Source organism: Peromyscus leucopus, chromosome 8a (genome assembly GCF_004664715.2).
Source record: "Peromyscus leucopus breed LL Stock chromosome 8a, UCI_PerLeu_2.1, whole genome shotgun sequence".
Classification (NCBI taxonomy): Eukaryota; Metazoa; Chordata; class Mammalia; order Rodentia; family Cricetidae; genus Peromyscus; species Peromyscus leucopus.
This window is the reverse complement of record NC_051085.1, coordinates 34,315,117-34,328,412: the sequence shown is the minus strand read 5'-3', so window position 1 is coordinate 34,328,412 and position 13,296 is coordinate 34,315,117. Positions and strand designations below refer to the sequence as shown.

General features: G+C 41.6%; 1 protein-coding gene across 11 annotated transcripts in view; it reads left to right on the top strand.

Moving 5' to 3' along the window:
• Utrn (utrophin) overlaps window positions 1–13,296 on the top strand; it is a 514,855-nt gene that overhangs the window by 370,874 nt on the left and 130,685 nt on the right. The window lies entirely within an intron of this gene.

Sequence of the window (13,296 nt, the reverse complement as noted above, 5' to 3'; positions counted from 1 at the left end):
GAGTTCATCTCAACCTTGTATTGATCCTTCAGCTTCAGGCTCCAAGTGCTAGGATTGGATTGCAGGGTTGTGCTCGCTGCTGCACCACCCGACGGCAACTTCACCGTAGGTGCAGAAGTCCTGCTGTCAGAAAGAATTACACAGTGGAGTGGGGTGCTGGTTTGCCTTCGATTCCAACACTCAGGAGGCAGAGGCAGGTGGATCGCTGTTAGTTTGAGACCAGCAAAGGCGACATACTGAGACACCACCCCCCCCCCCCCCCCCCCCCCCCCCCCCCCCCCCCCCCCCCCCCCCCCCCGTCTCAAGGAAATGAATAAATACAGAAATGAAATTGCAAAGTCGTGGCTCCATGGTAGAGCCACTTGCCCAGTTTGCAAGAGGCTAAAACAAACAACTAAACCTGAGACCATAAAATAAAAGTAGAGAAAAACTGTAGGGCGGATTTCAGTCCTGTATCAAACGAAGACCACAGTATGAAATGAAGTTCATTTTATGTTTTATTTCCCTAAACTTCCATCTTTCTTTAAGTTACATTTTTCTTCTGCACAGACATCCATCCCTATACACACTTGTGCTTTTATTCTGAAGAATCAACAATTAATCCTGAAATCTCATCTGACATTTCCCTCAGTGCTATATCTCTGCCGAGTCTGAGTTCCATTACTTTATTTATATCCTTTTGTACTATTTTCTCATATATTGCATATCATTCAGTTCTATTGTGTTTTTCCTACTCATATGCAGTGCCAATTCTCATTCTAAGTCTGTATATTTTAATCCAACATTATGCGCCTGTTCCCATAACAGATGAACACTAATATATGCTTTCCTGGTACAAGATACCATCTATTTAATAAGATGTTCTAACAGATATTGACAGGACCTTGAATTTTGTCTTATTCTGACCCTTGTGCTAAGTGAATAAAATTACTATTTCAGTGGAAAGAGAACACGATGGAGAGATAACTCTGAAATAGAAAGACAGAGACATTGTTGCTCTAAAATCGACAACAGTAGTGGATTTTAAATTAGTGACTTTGCAAAAATCACAGAATTTTTTTTTTCTTTTAGTTGTTTGTTTGAGACAGATTCTCTATGTAGTCCTGAACTTGCTATGTAGACCAGGTTGTCCCTAAACTCACAGAGACCCTCTTGCTTCTGCCTCCTGATTGCTGGGATTAAAGGTTTACTCTCCATGCCTGGCTCTCTTTGTATTGTTTCAGCTTCCTTCTGTATTGTGATTATTTCCTTCCTGCAGTTCAGGCGTTGGTAAGGAAATCAAGTAATACCAAGCTTCTCTAATAGTACTTAGTGTTCCACGTGTGCAGTAAATCCTGCTGGTGACCATGCCTCACTAGTTTTGAATAAAACTCAATTCTTAGGTATGAAGTCATTTTCCTCTCCTCACAGAACCTTGGCCGCAGCACAAAAGTTGTGCTGGCCCTCCTACTCAGTCCTGACTGTTTCCTTGCCTCTGCCTCTCAGTGGTGTTGCCTGACTTTAGAACCATCATACTCTATTTTTTTTTTTTTTTTTGAGACAAAGTTTCTTTGTGTAGCTTTTGTGCCTTTCCTGGATCTCGCTCTGTAGACCAGGCTGGCCTCGAACTCACAAAGATCCGCCTGCCTTTGCCTCTCGAGTGCTGGAATTAAAGGCGTGCGACACCACTGCCCGGCCACACTCTGTCTTATAGTCCTTCATGAGTTACCCTGCTGTAACACTTTAGCCCCAGGCATTGACATGATCAAGATAATGCTGATAATGATGCTGGTAATCATGTCAGTGTTTAGGAGCGGCAGATACACACTGGGTACTCTGCTTGTCACTGATGAGTCAGTGCTGTACAAAAACCTGTTTTTTTGTAGCTGGGAGTGTCATTCAGTAGTGGAATGCTTCCATCGTGTGCAAGGCTCCTGATTCATTCCCAGAACCATAAAAATAAATATATGAAGATGTTGGAAAGATTGTTCAGGGGTTAGGAGCAGTTACCCAGGTTTGGTTATTAGCACCCACCCACATGGATGTTCACAGCCATCCATAACTTAACTCCAGTGCCAGGCATCCAGTTCCATCTGGCCTCCATAGGCACCAAGCATGCTTGTAGTGTTTATGCATCTCTGCACTTACACATATAAAATAAAAATGAATACATCAGAACAAAATGAACAAATAACTCAAAACCTGGTTCTTGACTGAGATGGCATAACAGTAAGAAGAAAGAAGAGCAGCTGGTTTCTAAATACATTTAGAAAGAGAAGAACAGGATTGGTAGCTGCAGGATTGAATACAGGATTTGAAAGGGAAAGACTGAGGTTTGTCATGGAGCAAAAGTTTTTGGACAAAGTAAATGAAAAGCAGAAGTTTCATTTAGACAATGGAAAAAGTGAAGGAACAGACAGGGCAGGTAAGTCAGGACCTTGAGATTTAACGTGATAAGCTGTCCATGCTCATTAGGAAGTGGAATATGTAAACTTGAAGTTAGGGGAAAGGTCAGAGTCAGAGAAAAAAAAACTGTAATGCATAGATCAGCCACAGGATTGGATGGAGCCTCGTAGGAAGTGATTATAGATAGACAAATGGAGTGTAAGGAGTGAGCAGCGAGGAACCTGGATTTTACAGGTCAGGAAGTTGAGACTGAGATGGCAGTGCAGAAGAACCCAGAGGGAGCCGAGTCTAGGGTACCAAGCAGAGTACTGTACCGAGGGCATTGTGCAAACAAGGATCTAATACTGCTGAAGATTGAGAAGAGAACAGAACACCAGATATCCTGAAGGCTGGCTCGTTGCCTTGAACAAGGGTGAGTTTAGTAACGTGGTGGAGTCTGAAGCATGATTGGATTAGACTCCAGAGAGAATACAGGCAGAAATACAGACGTTTATTCGAGAAACTTTTACAAGAAAGAGCAGGTATGAAGGAGCAGATTCAGGAGGAATATGCAATCTAGTAATCGTTTTATAAAGATGGAGAATAATTCTCTGTGCTTATGGAAATGACTCTGGAAAGCAGAGAAAAATCAATGACGTAGCAGAGAAGGTCTGATGGAGAAATGACTAGATAGGACCCATTGAACTGCCTGGGAGCTGGTTTTAGGTAGGACTACAGAGAGTTAACCGTCTCAATAGCAAAATACATGAAATAGATAGACATGGATAGAAATGGTTTGATGGACTTGAGTTGGGAAATGTGTAAGTGTTATCAATGAAATGGAAAGTGAGATCATTAACTGAACAGAAGAAGGAGGAGGGCTGGAGATGTAGCTCAGTGGTAGAGTACTTGCCTAGTATTCACAAAGCCCCTGGTTCAATCCCCAGTACTAGGCTGGGGAGTGGGTAGGGGTAGCGGGAGAAAGATGTATAGATTTGAAGAGAGCACAGTCTGAAAGCCGGTAAGTTAACCTAGGAAGCTTTCCATAATATGACTGGCCCACATTATGCGATGGCTTGATGCTGGTGATTAGGCTAAGTGATTGGGCTGAGCGATTGTTCTGGTTGCACAATGTGTGTGTGTGGGTGATGTGTAAAGACAGCAGGTGTTAGATAAACAAAGGATATTCATGAGGTGTGTGTGTTGGGGGGTGGGTTACTGTTAATGATATTCCTGTGAACATCGTTTGTTGGTTTGTACGAAGAGGGGGGGGAGCAAGGGCCCTGGGCGAAAACCAGTGGCGCTCTGAGAAGCTAGGGTCATTGTGTGGATACGCTCTCAAAATGAAGAAGAGGGGGAGCCAGTTGTCAAAAGGATGACTATGAGAAGGAAGAGTCGTGGCGACACCATCTAGGATTCTAACCCAGAAAGGCTACTTTAAACATTGGTTCTGGTCACGTGTGTTGGACTAGATTGTACCAACGTTGTTCCCAGCAGCATGAATACATTCTCATGCTTTTGCTTTTGCTTCTGCCTATGTGCTTTTATTCTCTTCAGTGCCACTTTGCTGGCTTAAATTGATGGGTGATACTATCTATAGTCAACTCGCTACCACCTTTTTACTGTATACTCTTCTTTATCTACCTTCTGCTATGGGTTAAAAAGTAAAGATTAAACTATTTTAAGGACTAATATTACATACAACAATACATTTCAACTAAATTAATAGCACTTGTTTGTTGAGAAAAGTAACTCACAGAGTTTAATGGAAACAAATCACCAGTTATCTATTTTGCTGTGGAATATGATCTAATGATACAGAGCAGTGTGCATGCATGTAGGGTAAAGATTCCGTGTTGGTCATTGCTGCTGGTTCACTCAGGGTGGCTGTCATATGCTCATAAGTATATTACTTGATATCACACCAGGCTTTGCCCCTGTGAATTATACAGGAAGGAAAAATTTAGGAGAAAACATGAAGGCTAAAAGCCTGATTCTTCCGTACTTTTTCTTTGGGTTTTACCATTTGCTATTGTGTTGTGAGTGACGGTGTGAAAATTAGAGGTGTGTTGAGTCCTTCCTCGGTGTGAGATACAAGTGTGCTGGGTAGACAGTCTATTGGGACTCTGTTGGCATGGGGTTCAGGGTACACTGGAGTGGGTTAAGAGTTGCAGCTGGCTGCTTATGTGTGTGGTAGTGGGGGTGAGAGATGTGAGCAGGCATTGTTTCTGGGGAGATGGGAGAAGAGGGAGGGTCCTTGAGCTAAAAGAAGAATACCTTCACTTCAGTGCTGGTTTTGGCACTGCCATCCTGGGTGACTCTGAATATGTTAACTGACTTTACCCAGTCTTCACTCTCCACACAAATGAAATGGGAATAGTATTATTTTAGTCAGTTTAGACATGCTAATAAAATATAGCCAATTGGCTAGCTTGGGAAACACCAGTCACTTACTTCTTAGGGTTCTGAAGGCTGAAAATCCAAGATCATGAAACAGGGAGATGTGTGGACTGGTGGTGGGTGACTGCTTCTGGTTCAGAGAGTATCCTTCTCTTTCCTTGCATGGTGGAAAGGGCTTCTTTTTAAGGGGGTGAATTCCATGCTTGGAGCTTCCTCCCTCATGATCTGGTGAGCTCTCAGGGACTGTCTTCTCCTGCTACTCTAGCTCTGAAGCGAGACTCACAGCTTGCAGGTTTTAGAGAAACATAAACATTCAAACCATGCTGAGTACTCCTAACTCCTCTGCAGAATGATTCCAAATGGAATGACGTGAATGACAATAATTTTCAAAAATGTGAAGTGCCATAGGGCAGTGTATCATTTTACTCAATTATGCATATTCTGTCAAAAGCTGCTTTCTTTCCCAACAACCAAGAGTAATTTTTAAAATTATGTAATTATACATATGGTGCAGATGGGTATAATTATTATTAGTTTACATTAATATAAGTGCACGTGATTAGAATTAGAGCATAATCATTATGCGTTAGTACAATTACAGCATAATTTAAAGAAATGTGTTACTTGTTGTGGTAGTTATTTTCTTGTCTAGCAAAAATGACTCATCGGGGGAAGGATTTGTTTTGACGCTGAGTTTCATGTCAGGGAAGGTATGGCAACATTCTCGTAATGGTTCCTGCCCATGGCAGTGGTAGCATGAGCAGCTTGCTTCTATCTATCTCACCAGATGAGTAAACAGATTGTCCTAGATTGCTTCTCAGTTGCTGTGATAAGACATGGACCCAAAGCAACTTGGACAAGGCAAGGCTTACAGGTACCATTCTATCATCCACCATGGCAAGCCAAAGCAAGAGCTCAAGACAGGAACCTGGAGGCAGGAACTGAAGCAGAGGCCAAGGAAGAATGCTGCCTACTGGCTTGCTCAGCTACCTTTCTTCTACAACCTGGGCCTAGCTGCCTAGGGTGAGCAGGGAATGGGGTCCTCCTACATCAATTAGCAATTAAGAAAATCCCCCACAGGTACAGCCACATGACAATCTGATGGAGACGCTTCCCCCATTTAAGTTCCCGAGGGTGTCAAGTTAACAAACCAAGATTTTGCATCACACAGAGATCTTGGGTCTGAAGTAGAACTTGTCCTAGGATGCTCCAATTCCTGCTCCTGGGCTGCATATCCCATAGCTTCTAGAACCCCCCTAAACAGCATCACCAGCAGCCGATGACCAAGTATCCAAACACATGATTCTATGGGGGATGATGCAATCAAGTCTTAATACCTGTCTGTAGTTCTTGTGGAATGCCACCATTCATAATCATCTGAGAAGTCTCTGTACAGTAGAGGCAAGTGATGTCCTTAAGTGAGTCTCTTCAGGTGTGTTGCCAGGCAGCTCGCTCGCTCGCTCGCTCTCTCTCTCTCTCTCTCTCTCTCTCTCTCTCTCTCTCTCTCTCCAGTCTCTTTTCTCTGCTTTCACATTTTTCCTATCACAAGAAATCCGTACTCGCTGTGTGTGTGCATGTAACTTCAACTGGCCGGTTGTTAGAACCCCAAGGGCTCCAGGACATGCTCACTGCACAGAGGAAAATGGAAACACAGCACGGTTCGATGAAATCTCAGCAGCGGCCTCTGCCTTTCCCTTTCATGTCCAGAAGATACTCATCCTATTCCTTCCGTGTGTTTGGTAGTTTCTAAGACCCTGGTGCAGAGACCAGTCACAGCCCCTGACCATGTAGAAGTTTTGTGGAAGGGGCAGCCTGTGTGTTTCCATTTTCCATGTAATGAGAGAGCTTTGGGAAATGGATTATAGCAGAACTGTGAAATGCACATTCCCATTGTTCGCCCTGGACTCTGGCTGTCTGCCATCACCATTTGTTTCCCTCATCCTCCATCTTTGTTCTTACATTGCACATAGACTTTGAGTTCATGGACACATTTATTTCCAGGCTCCTCTAAAGGATCTAGAATGGTCTTCATTTAAAATAGCATGGCAATGCAGCTTCAAGCAGAACATGATTTTTTTAAACAATGTTTTCACAGATACATTTTTAACATAGTGAAACAAGGTTATTTTAGCTCTTTTAGATTTTTTTAATATAAAGTTCAAGTCTTTTTTTCCCTGATTACCTGCTTTTTAGGCTTTAGTCTTAATAAAGTTAAAAAAAAAAGTCTTCCTAACTTCAAATAACTTTTAAGCCTTCTAGCTTAAAAGTATATAATTAGAATCAATCAGAATGTACCCTTAAATAGCATTATGCTTACTTTAGGCGTGATTTTTCAGTTCTATAAAATTCCCCTAAAATAAGATGGAGTTCTTTTTTCCCTTGATTTTGATTTGTGTGTGTGTACGTGTGTCTTTAAGTTGACTGTTTGGCAATTTCATACATGTAGAAAGGGGGGTGGTGTGGTATATGATTTTGAGTTCATTCTCTAGTCTTACAGGTAGAATGAGTTCACAGGTCTGAATTACTTTATTTCCAATGAGATAATACTAGTCAATATAAATAAATAAATAATAGATATAATAGCTGATGTCTAGATATTGCAAAATGATTTTTTTGTTGTTGTTTTGTTTTTTTAAGATAGGGTTTCTCTATGTAGTCCTGGCTATCCTGGAACTCACTCTGTAGTCTCGAGCTCAGAGATCCCCTTCCCTCTGCCTGCCAAGTGCTGGGATTTAAAGGCGTGCGCCACCACAAAGTGGAACATTTTTAAAGAGACAAATGAAAACACTGATTTGTTAATTTTTCCAAGAGAAATGATTTCCTAAAAATAAATTTTGAATGGCATATAGAGATCAGCTTACAAAGCGATGCCATATGTACATTCACTGTAGACAAAATAAAGAGGCACATCTACCAGATGTACCTGAATACCACGTATGCCGATGTTAGTCAGTCAGGCACGTTGGCTTTGAAATGGTATCACCAGTGTTATCGCCTTACACAGTTTTTAAAAAGTAAAGCTTGTGGAGCTGGAGAGATGGCTCAGAGGTTAAGAGCACTGGCTGCTCTTCCAGAGGTCCTGAGTTCAATTCCCAGCAACCACATGGTGGCTCGCAACCATCTGTAATGGGATCTGATGCCCTCTTCTGTCATGCAAACATACATGCAAATAGAACACTCATATGCATAAAATACGTAAATAAATAAATCTTTAATAAAAAAAAAAAAAAAGTAAAGCTTGTGTCTCTGAGCCTCGAGTGGATGCACAGTTGTTGTAATAAGACAATTAAGTGCATCCATCACTATCAATATCTGATGCCAAGGAATCATTTGAATAATTTAAATAAAGTAATTGTATGTAAAACAAATGTATTTGTTACCTATATTATCATCAGTTTGTACATATGAATTGATTGAACTTTTATGAGAGCACATCTCGTGGATTTTGGGGTACTGTCCAGTATTCTGAGGTACATCCTGTTGAGCTCTGGCATGTGGGTTTAGGTAGTAGGCCTGGCTTTGCTCTCTATTCCCTCTCCTCTCCAGCTATGTGATCTAACCTGAAGGACACGTTATCTGACCTCTTTAGTTCCTCATTAGTTCCCATCAGCATGGTTAACTCATCACCATAATACAGACCTCTAAGTATTCACTTAACAATAGCCATTGGAGTTGTTTTTTTAATGACTAATTTATTTTACTTTCATGAATCTGAATATGTGTGTCAGCTTGCTGCTATGTACACCATGTGCATGCATTTGCCCACAGAGGCTAGAGGGCATTGGATAATGGCAATACCATTACTTCACCACCTGTGCCCCATATATACTATTTACTAGATTATTTATATGTTAAAGAGTTAATACTTATATCCCCAAAGCAGTAAAACTTGGCCTCTGCACCTCTGTGATACATTTTAATAGTTCATGTTCCCCAGAGATCTTGTGCTTGTGGTTTGTTTGAATATATCTTAAAGAAATACCATCCATTTAAAGTTTGACCCCAGATCTCCAGTTAGAAAGGTGGTATAGGATCATGCTTCAAGTCACTCCTTGTTCAAACATCTAGCAATTAGAGATTAAGACATTAAAAAGCAGAAAGCCACCCATAGTATGTCTAGGCTCCAAAACATGACAACTGCCCATGGCCCACAAAGCAAAAGAAGCAAAGTAGCTAATGAGGCTGGTACTCCTAAAGAAATGGAACAAAGCCTGCAGGAAGATGAGCGTGGAGAGAGATGAGCAGGAAGGAAGGCCTAGAGCAAAGCCTGCCCGGAACCTCTCCCTCCTTGCTGATATGAGCCATCCATGGATGGGAATCCTTCTCTTTTTTGGCATAAATGCTAGAACATGGAACCTCACAACCTTTTGTACCCTTAAGTGAATGCCTGTAGTTTTCTTGAAGATGTGTTTTATTAACAGTGATGCTTTTGGGCTTATTGATGAACTGTCTGGCCTGTGACTGGGCACAAGGTACAATGCTCAGTGTGTGAAGGCTGGTGTTTTCTCTGGTCATTGCTCAGAGTCTGTGCATTACTTCTGTCTCTGTTGCTGTGTTAAGATGCCCTGATTAAAAAGTAACTTGGGAAGAAAGGGTTCATTTTAGATCACAGCTCTAGGTTACAGCCCATCACTTCAGGGACGGGATGTCAAGGGAGTCACATCATAGCCACAATCAAGAGGAGACAGAAATGGCTTAATACAAGCATGGTTACTGCTTGTCTCTCTTTACTGTTGAAGGGGTTCAAAACCCAAGCCAAGGGAATGATGCTACCCACTTCATGCTGACTCCTTCCACGTCAATTAATGGGATCACAACAGTGTTCCATAGCATGCTCACAAGCTGACCTCATGTAGACAATTTCTCATTAAAATGCTTTTCCAAGCGGATTTTAGACTGTGTCAAATGGATAATTAAAACTAAGCACCACAGTCTGTGTTGATGATTTTGATCACCTCTGTCTTTATTCTATATAGGGAATATGAACTGTTTCATGGGAATAAAACTCCATTGATACCTATTATTTACTATCTAACACAGCCCAACAGTTTTGCACACACACAGACCCTCCACTACTTCCTATGTAGTATTAATTTGTTGAATTATTTACGAGTCGTATTCCAATCTTTACAGATTGGGTAGACAGCACAATTGTGCTCTTCTTGTTATGTAAGTATATATTTAATTATTTTAAATATTAAAATAATTACCATATAGCTGTTTTAGTGGCTTGTGAAATGAAGATTGCGGAACATTCCCATCAATGACATTAATTATTCTTTTTTTTTTTGAGTTTGAAGAAAAGCAGATGTTTCAATATGCAATTTCACTATCAAGACCATGTCATCCAGTCATCAATTTCTTATAAAGCACCTATAGTGTGTATAGCATTAATATACAATGCCATGAACTTCAGTCAGATATTCTAAATATGCCTACAGTTGCAAATGCAGTTTTTAATATTCAATTTGCACTTTATTTTCATAGCAATGTAAATATTGAGCTATGTAGAGGCAATTATCAGAGCTCTAACACTCTTTTCCCAATAAAATGCATGTTGGTTTTATAAAAGCAAATCACCAAGAATGATTAAATTGCATGATTCAGGTATAATTTCTTAGTGTGTGTCCTTCCCTCAGGGTTACTTTGCCCTTTCCCTAACTCAATTTAATTTCTTATATCCAGACCTCATTATGTAAGAATCAGGACATTTGGGGCTTAAACCGAATTGCCAAGATACATAAGAAACTTTACTCATTAAAGTAACAGATTCTAATATTGTCTTTAAGCCTCCACCAGGTGTGGTGGCACATGCCTTTAAACCCAGCATTGGGAGCCAGAGGCAGGTGGATCTCTATGAATTTGAGGTCAGCCTGGTCTACATCATTAGTTCCAGGCTGGCCATCACTACATTGTGAGACCCTTTCTCAAAAAAAAAAACCAACAAACTACAGCAAAAATAAAATGTTAATGCCTCATTGTTAAATTTGGGTTCGGTGTATTTGCATGTGTGTGTAGGGTGTGGTTTTCCTATTAATCTGAGATTGCCTATAAGCCTGTAACGTAGAGGCCTTGCTGTGTGTTATGAGGTTTTTGTATGGTAGTAATTTGGTCATTTTCTAATCGAGTTGAGGAGCTCACATGCATGTATACACACAACTATGTGTACAACTATGTGTACATCCATGTGGAGGTCAGACAACTTGGGTATCAGTCCTTGGACATGTCCTTCCTTCCTTCCTTCCTTCCTTCCTTCCTTCCTTCCTTCCTTCCTTCCTTCCTTCCTCCCTCCCTCCCTCCCTCCCTCCCTCCTCCCTCCCTCCCTCCTTCCCTCCCTCTCTTTTTTCTTATCCTTATTCTCCTTATTCTTATTCTTTTTTTTTAGGCCAAGTCTCATTAGCTTGGGTGATTGGCCAATGAGTCTCAAGGTCCCATGTAGCTCCCCCTCCCTCCTGGGTGCTGAAGCTACAAGCACATGTCCCACTGTGCCTAGCTTTTAAAAAGTGGATTCTGGAGATCGAACTCAGGTCCTCGTGTGTGCAAGGCCATTGCAAGCACTTCACCAACTGAACTGTCTCTGCAGCCCTGATTTCTAGAATTAAAAAGAAGAATTCTAAGTGCCCCTCTGACCATTGCATCTGTGCTGTTTTCCTTTTCAGAGACACACAGCCCACAGCGCCCTGTCTGTTGGTAGAGCAGTTACCAACGTGCAGCCTGAGTCAGCAGTTTTCCAAGGGAGCCTTCCCCTTTAGCTGTTTACTGTGTGTGGTCCTGTCTTCGGAGCTTGAGAGCCGCAGACGAAGCCTCATTCCCAAGAGCCAGGGCTCCCAGAATGTATACTTAAAGGGGCACAAGGAAGCTTAATAGTTATCAATCTGGTGACGAAATAAAGCAGTTCTCAGGGGTCGCGTATCAGAGATGCTGCATATCACATATTCATATTACAAATTCATAACAATAGCAAAATTGCCGTTATGAAGTAACAATGAAAATAATTTTATGGTTGGAGGTCACCACAGCATGAGGAACTGTATTAAAGGGTCGCAGCATGAGGAAGGTTGAGAACCGCTGGAATAAACAGTGTGACTGACCATACTTGGGGAAGAATTGGCCCTCTATGAAACCAAGCGGCCGCTTCCTGGTGAACCAATTCTTGGATCTATGTTGCTTAGTGCCGGTTTCCTGTATCTAGCAGTTCAGTTCTCCTTTCCATGTCGTGTCTCCTGGTTAACATCCTGTGTTAGGTAGTAAGCATACATCTGTCACTAGAGGGGCCTTATTTTCACAGGACTCATTGCCTGGTAGCAGGAGTGGGTTTGCCCAGAAGTAACGATAGTCACTGTCAAAAGCCCTGAAGAGGGGGCACGGGCACAGTGAGGAAGCATGGATGCACTGTGACTTTGTGCTCTCGCTGATAAGCAAAGGCTCCCTGAGAGTCTAGGAAATAAGACATTCCTAAAGGGTGCTATCCAAATTATGTGGTGAAAATCCTGCAAGTCAGTGGTTGTGTTTCTCAGAGTATGCGTTCAGTGGGGTGCGTTGCATTCCTCCCGTTAGTTAGCCTCATACCGAGAGCAAAGCTCAAAGGGAAAGAACCGTGCTAATAGATTTGCTGAATTAGAGGGATGCAGAGGTGATTGTATGCATGCGTGTGTGTGTGTGTGTGTGTGTGTGTGTGTGTGTGTGTGTGTGTGTGTGTGTGCATGCACAGGCACATGAGTTCAACAGTGCAATAGAAAGACTGGGAGAAGTTGGAGAGTCCTGTCTTGCTTTTAGCATTCATACTTTGTATTCCGATTTAGCCTTTATTTTTGATGTCAGTGGGGTGGAACCAAAATGAATTTATACATTTAACTCATCATTTAGGGACATTAGCCAAAACTTTTACGGCGCTGTGCACTATGAAGGAGAATTAAAAATATTTTTTGTCTGCATACCAATGGAACATAATCCCGTTTTCTCCTTTTTTTTTCTTGTAGTTTTATTAGTGCTATCAAATTTAACGACTCTCTGCCCTTCTTTGCTATCATACAAAATGACTTAGATCCAGACATGCTGATTTAGCTTTGAAAGCAAGTCGGGAGGGGAAAGGGAATAAATTATGTTCTAGCAGATTCTCCTTATGTTTGTACCGTTTTTTATTTTCTTTTTCCTGATTCTATTCTCCAGTAAGCAGTAAAGTTCTTTTGGGAAGCAAAGGTTAAAGAAACCTGCTGTACCAACACTGCCTCTAACCTGCTCCGATTTAGATGCCCCATGTCCAAGTCAGCGGCTCAAGTACTCCATATGCCCCCACCAGGGCCAGCTCTTTAGAAGGGTCCCTAGGCTTCATTGAATGCCTTGCTGTTATCTTGTAATTCCTAATATTTGGATAAGGGGCCCTGTGGTTTCATTTTGCACTGGAGTTTGCTGTTTTAGTTAGATCTGATCAGGAACATTTATGTATGTGCTTTGGCAGATATAAACCAAAATATTATAAAAATAATAAAAGAGTCTCAAAACTTACCGTAGGAGTCGTCTATCTCCTCTAGT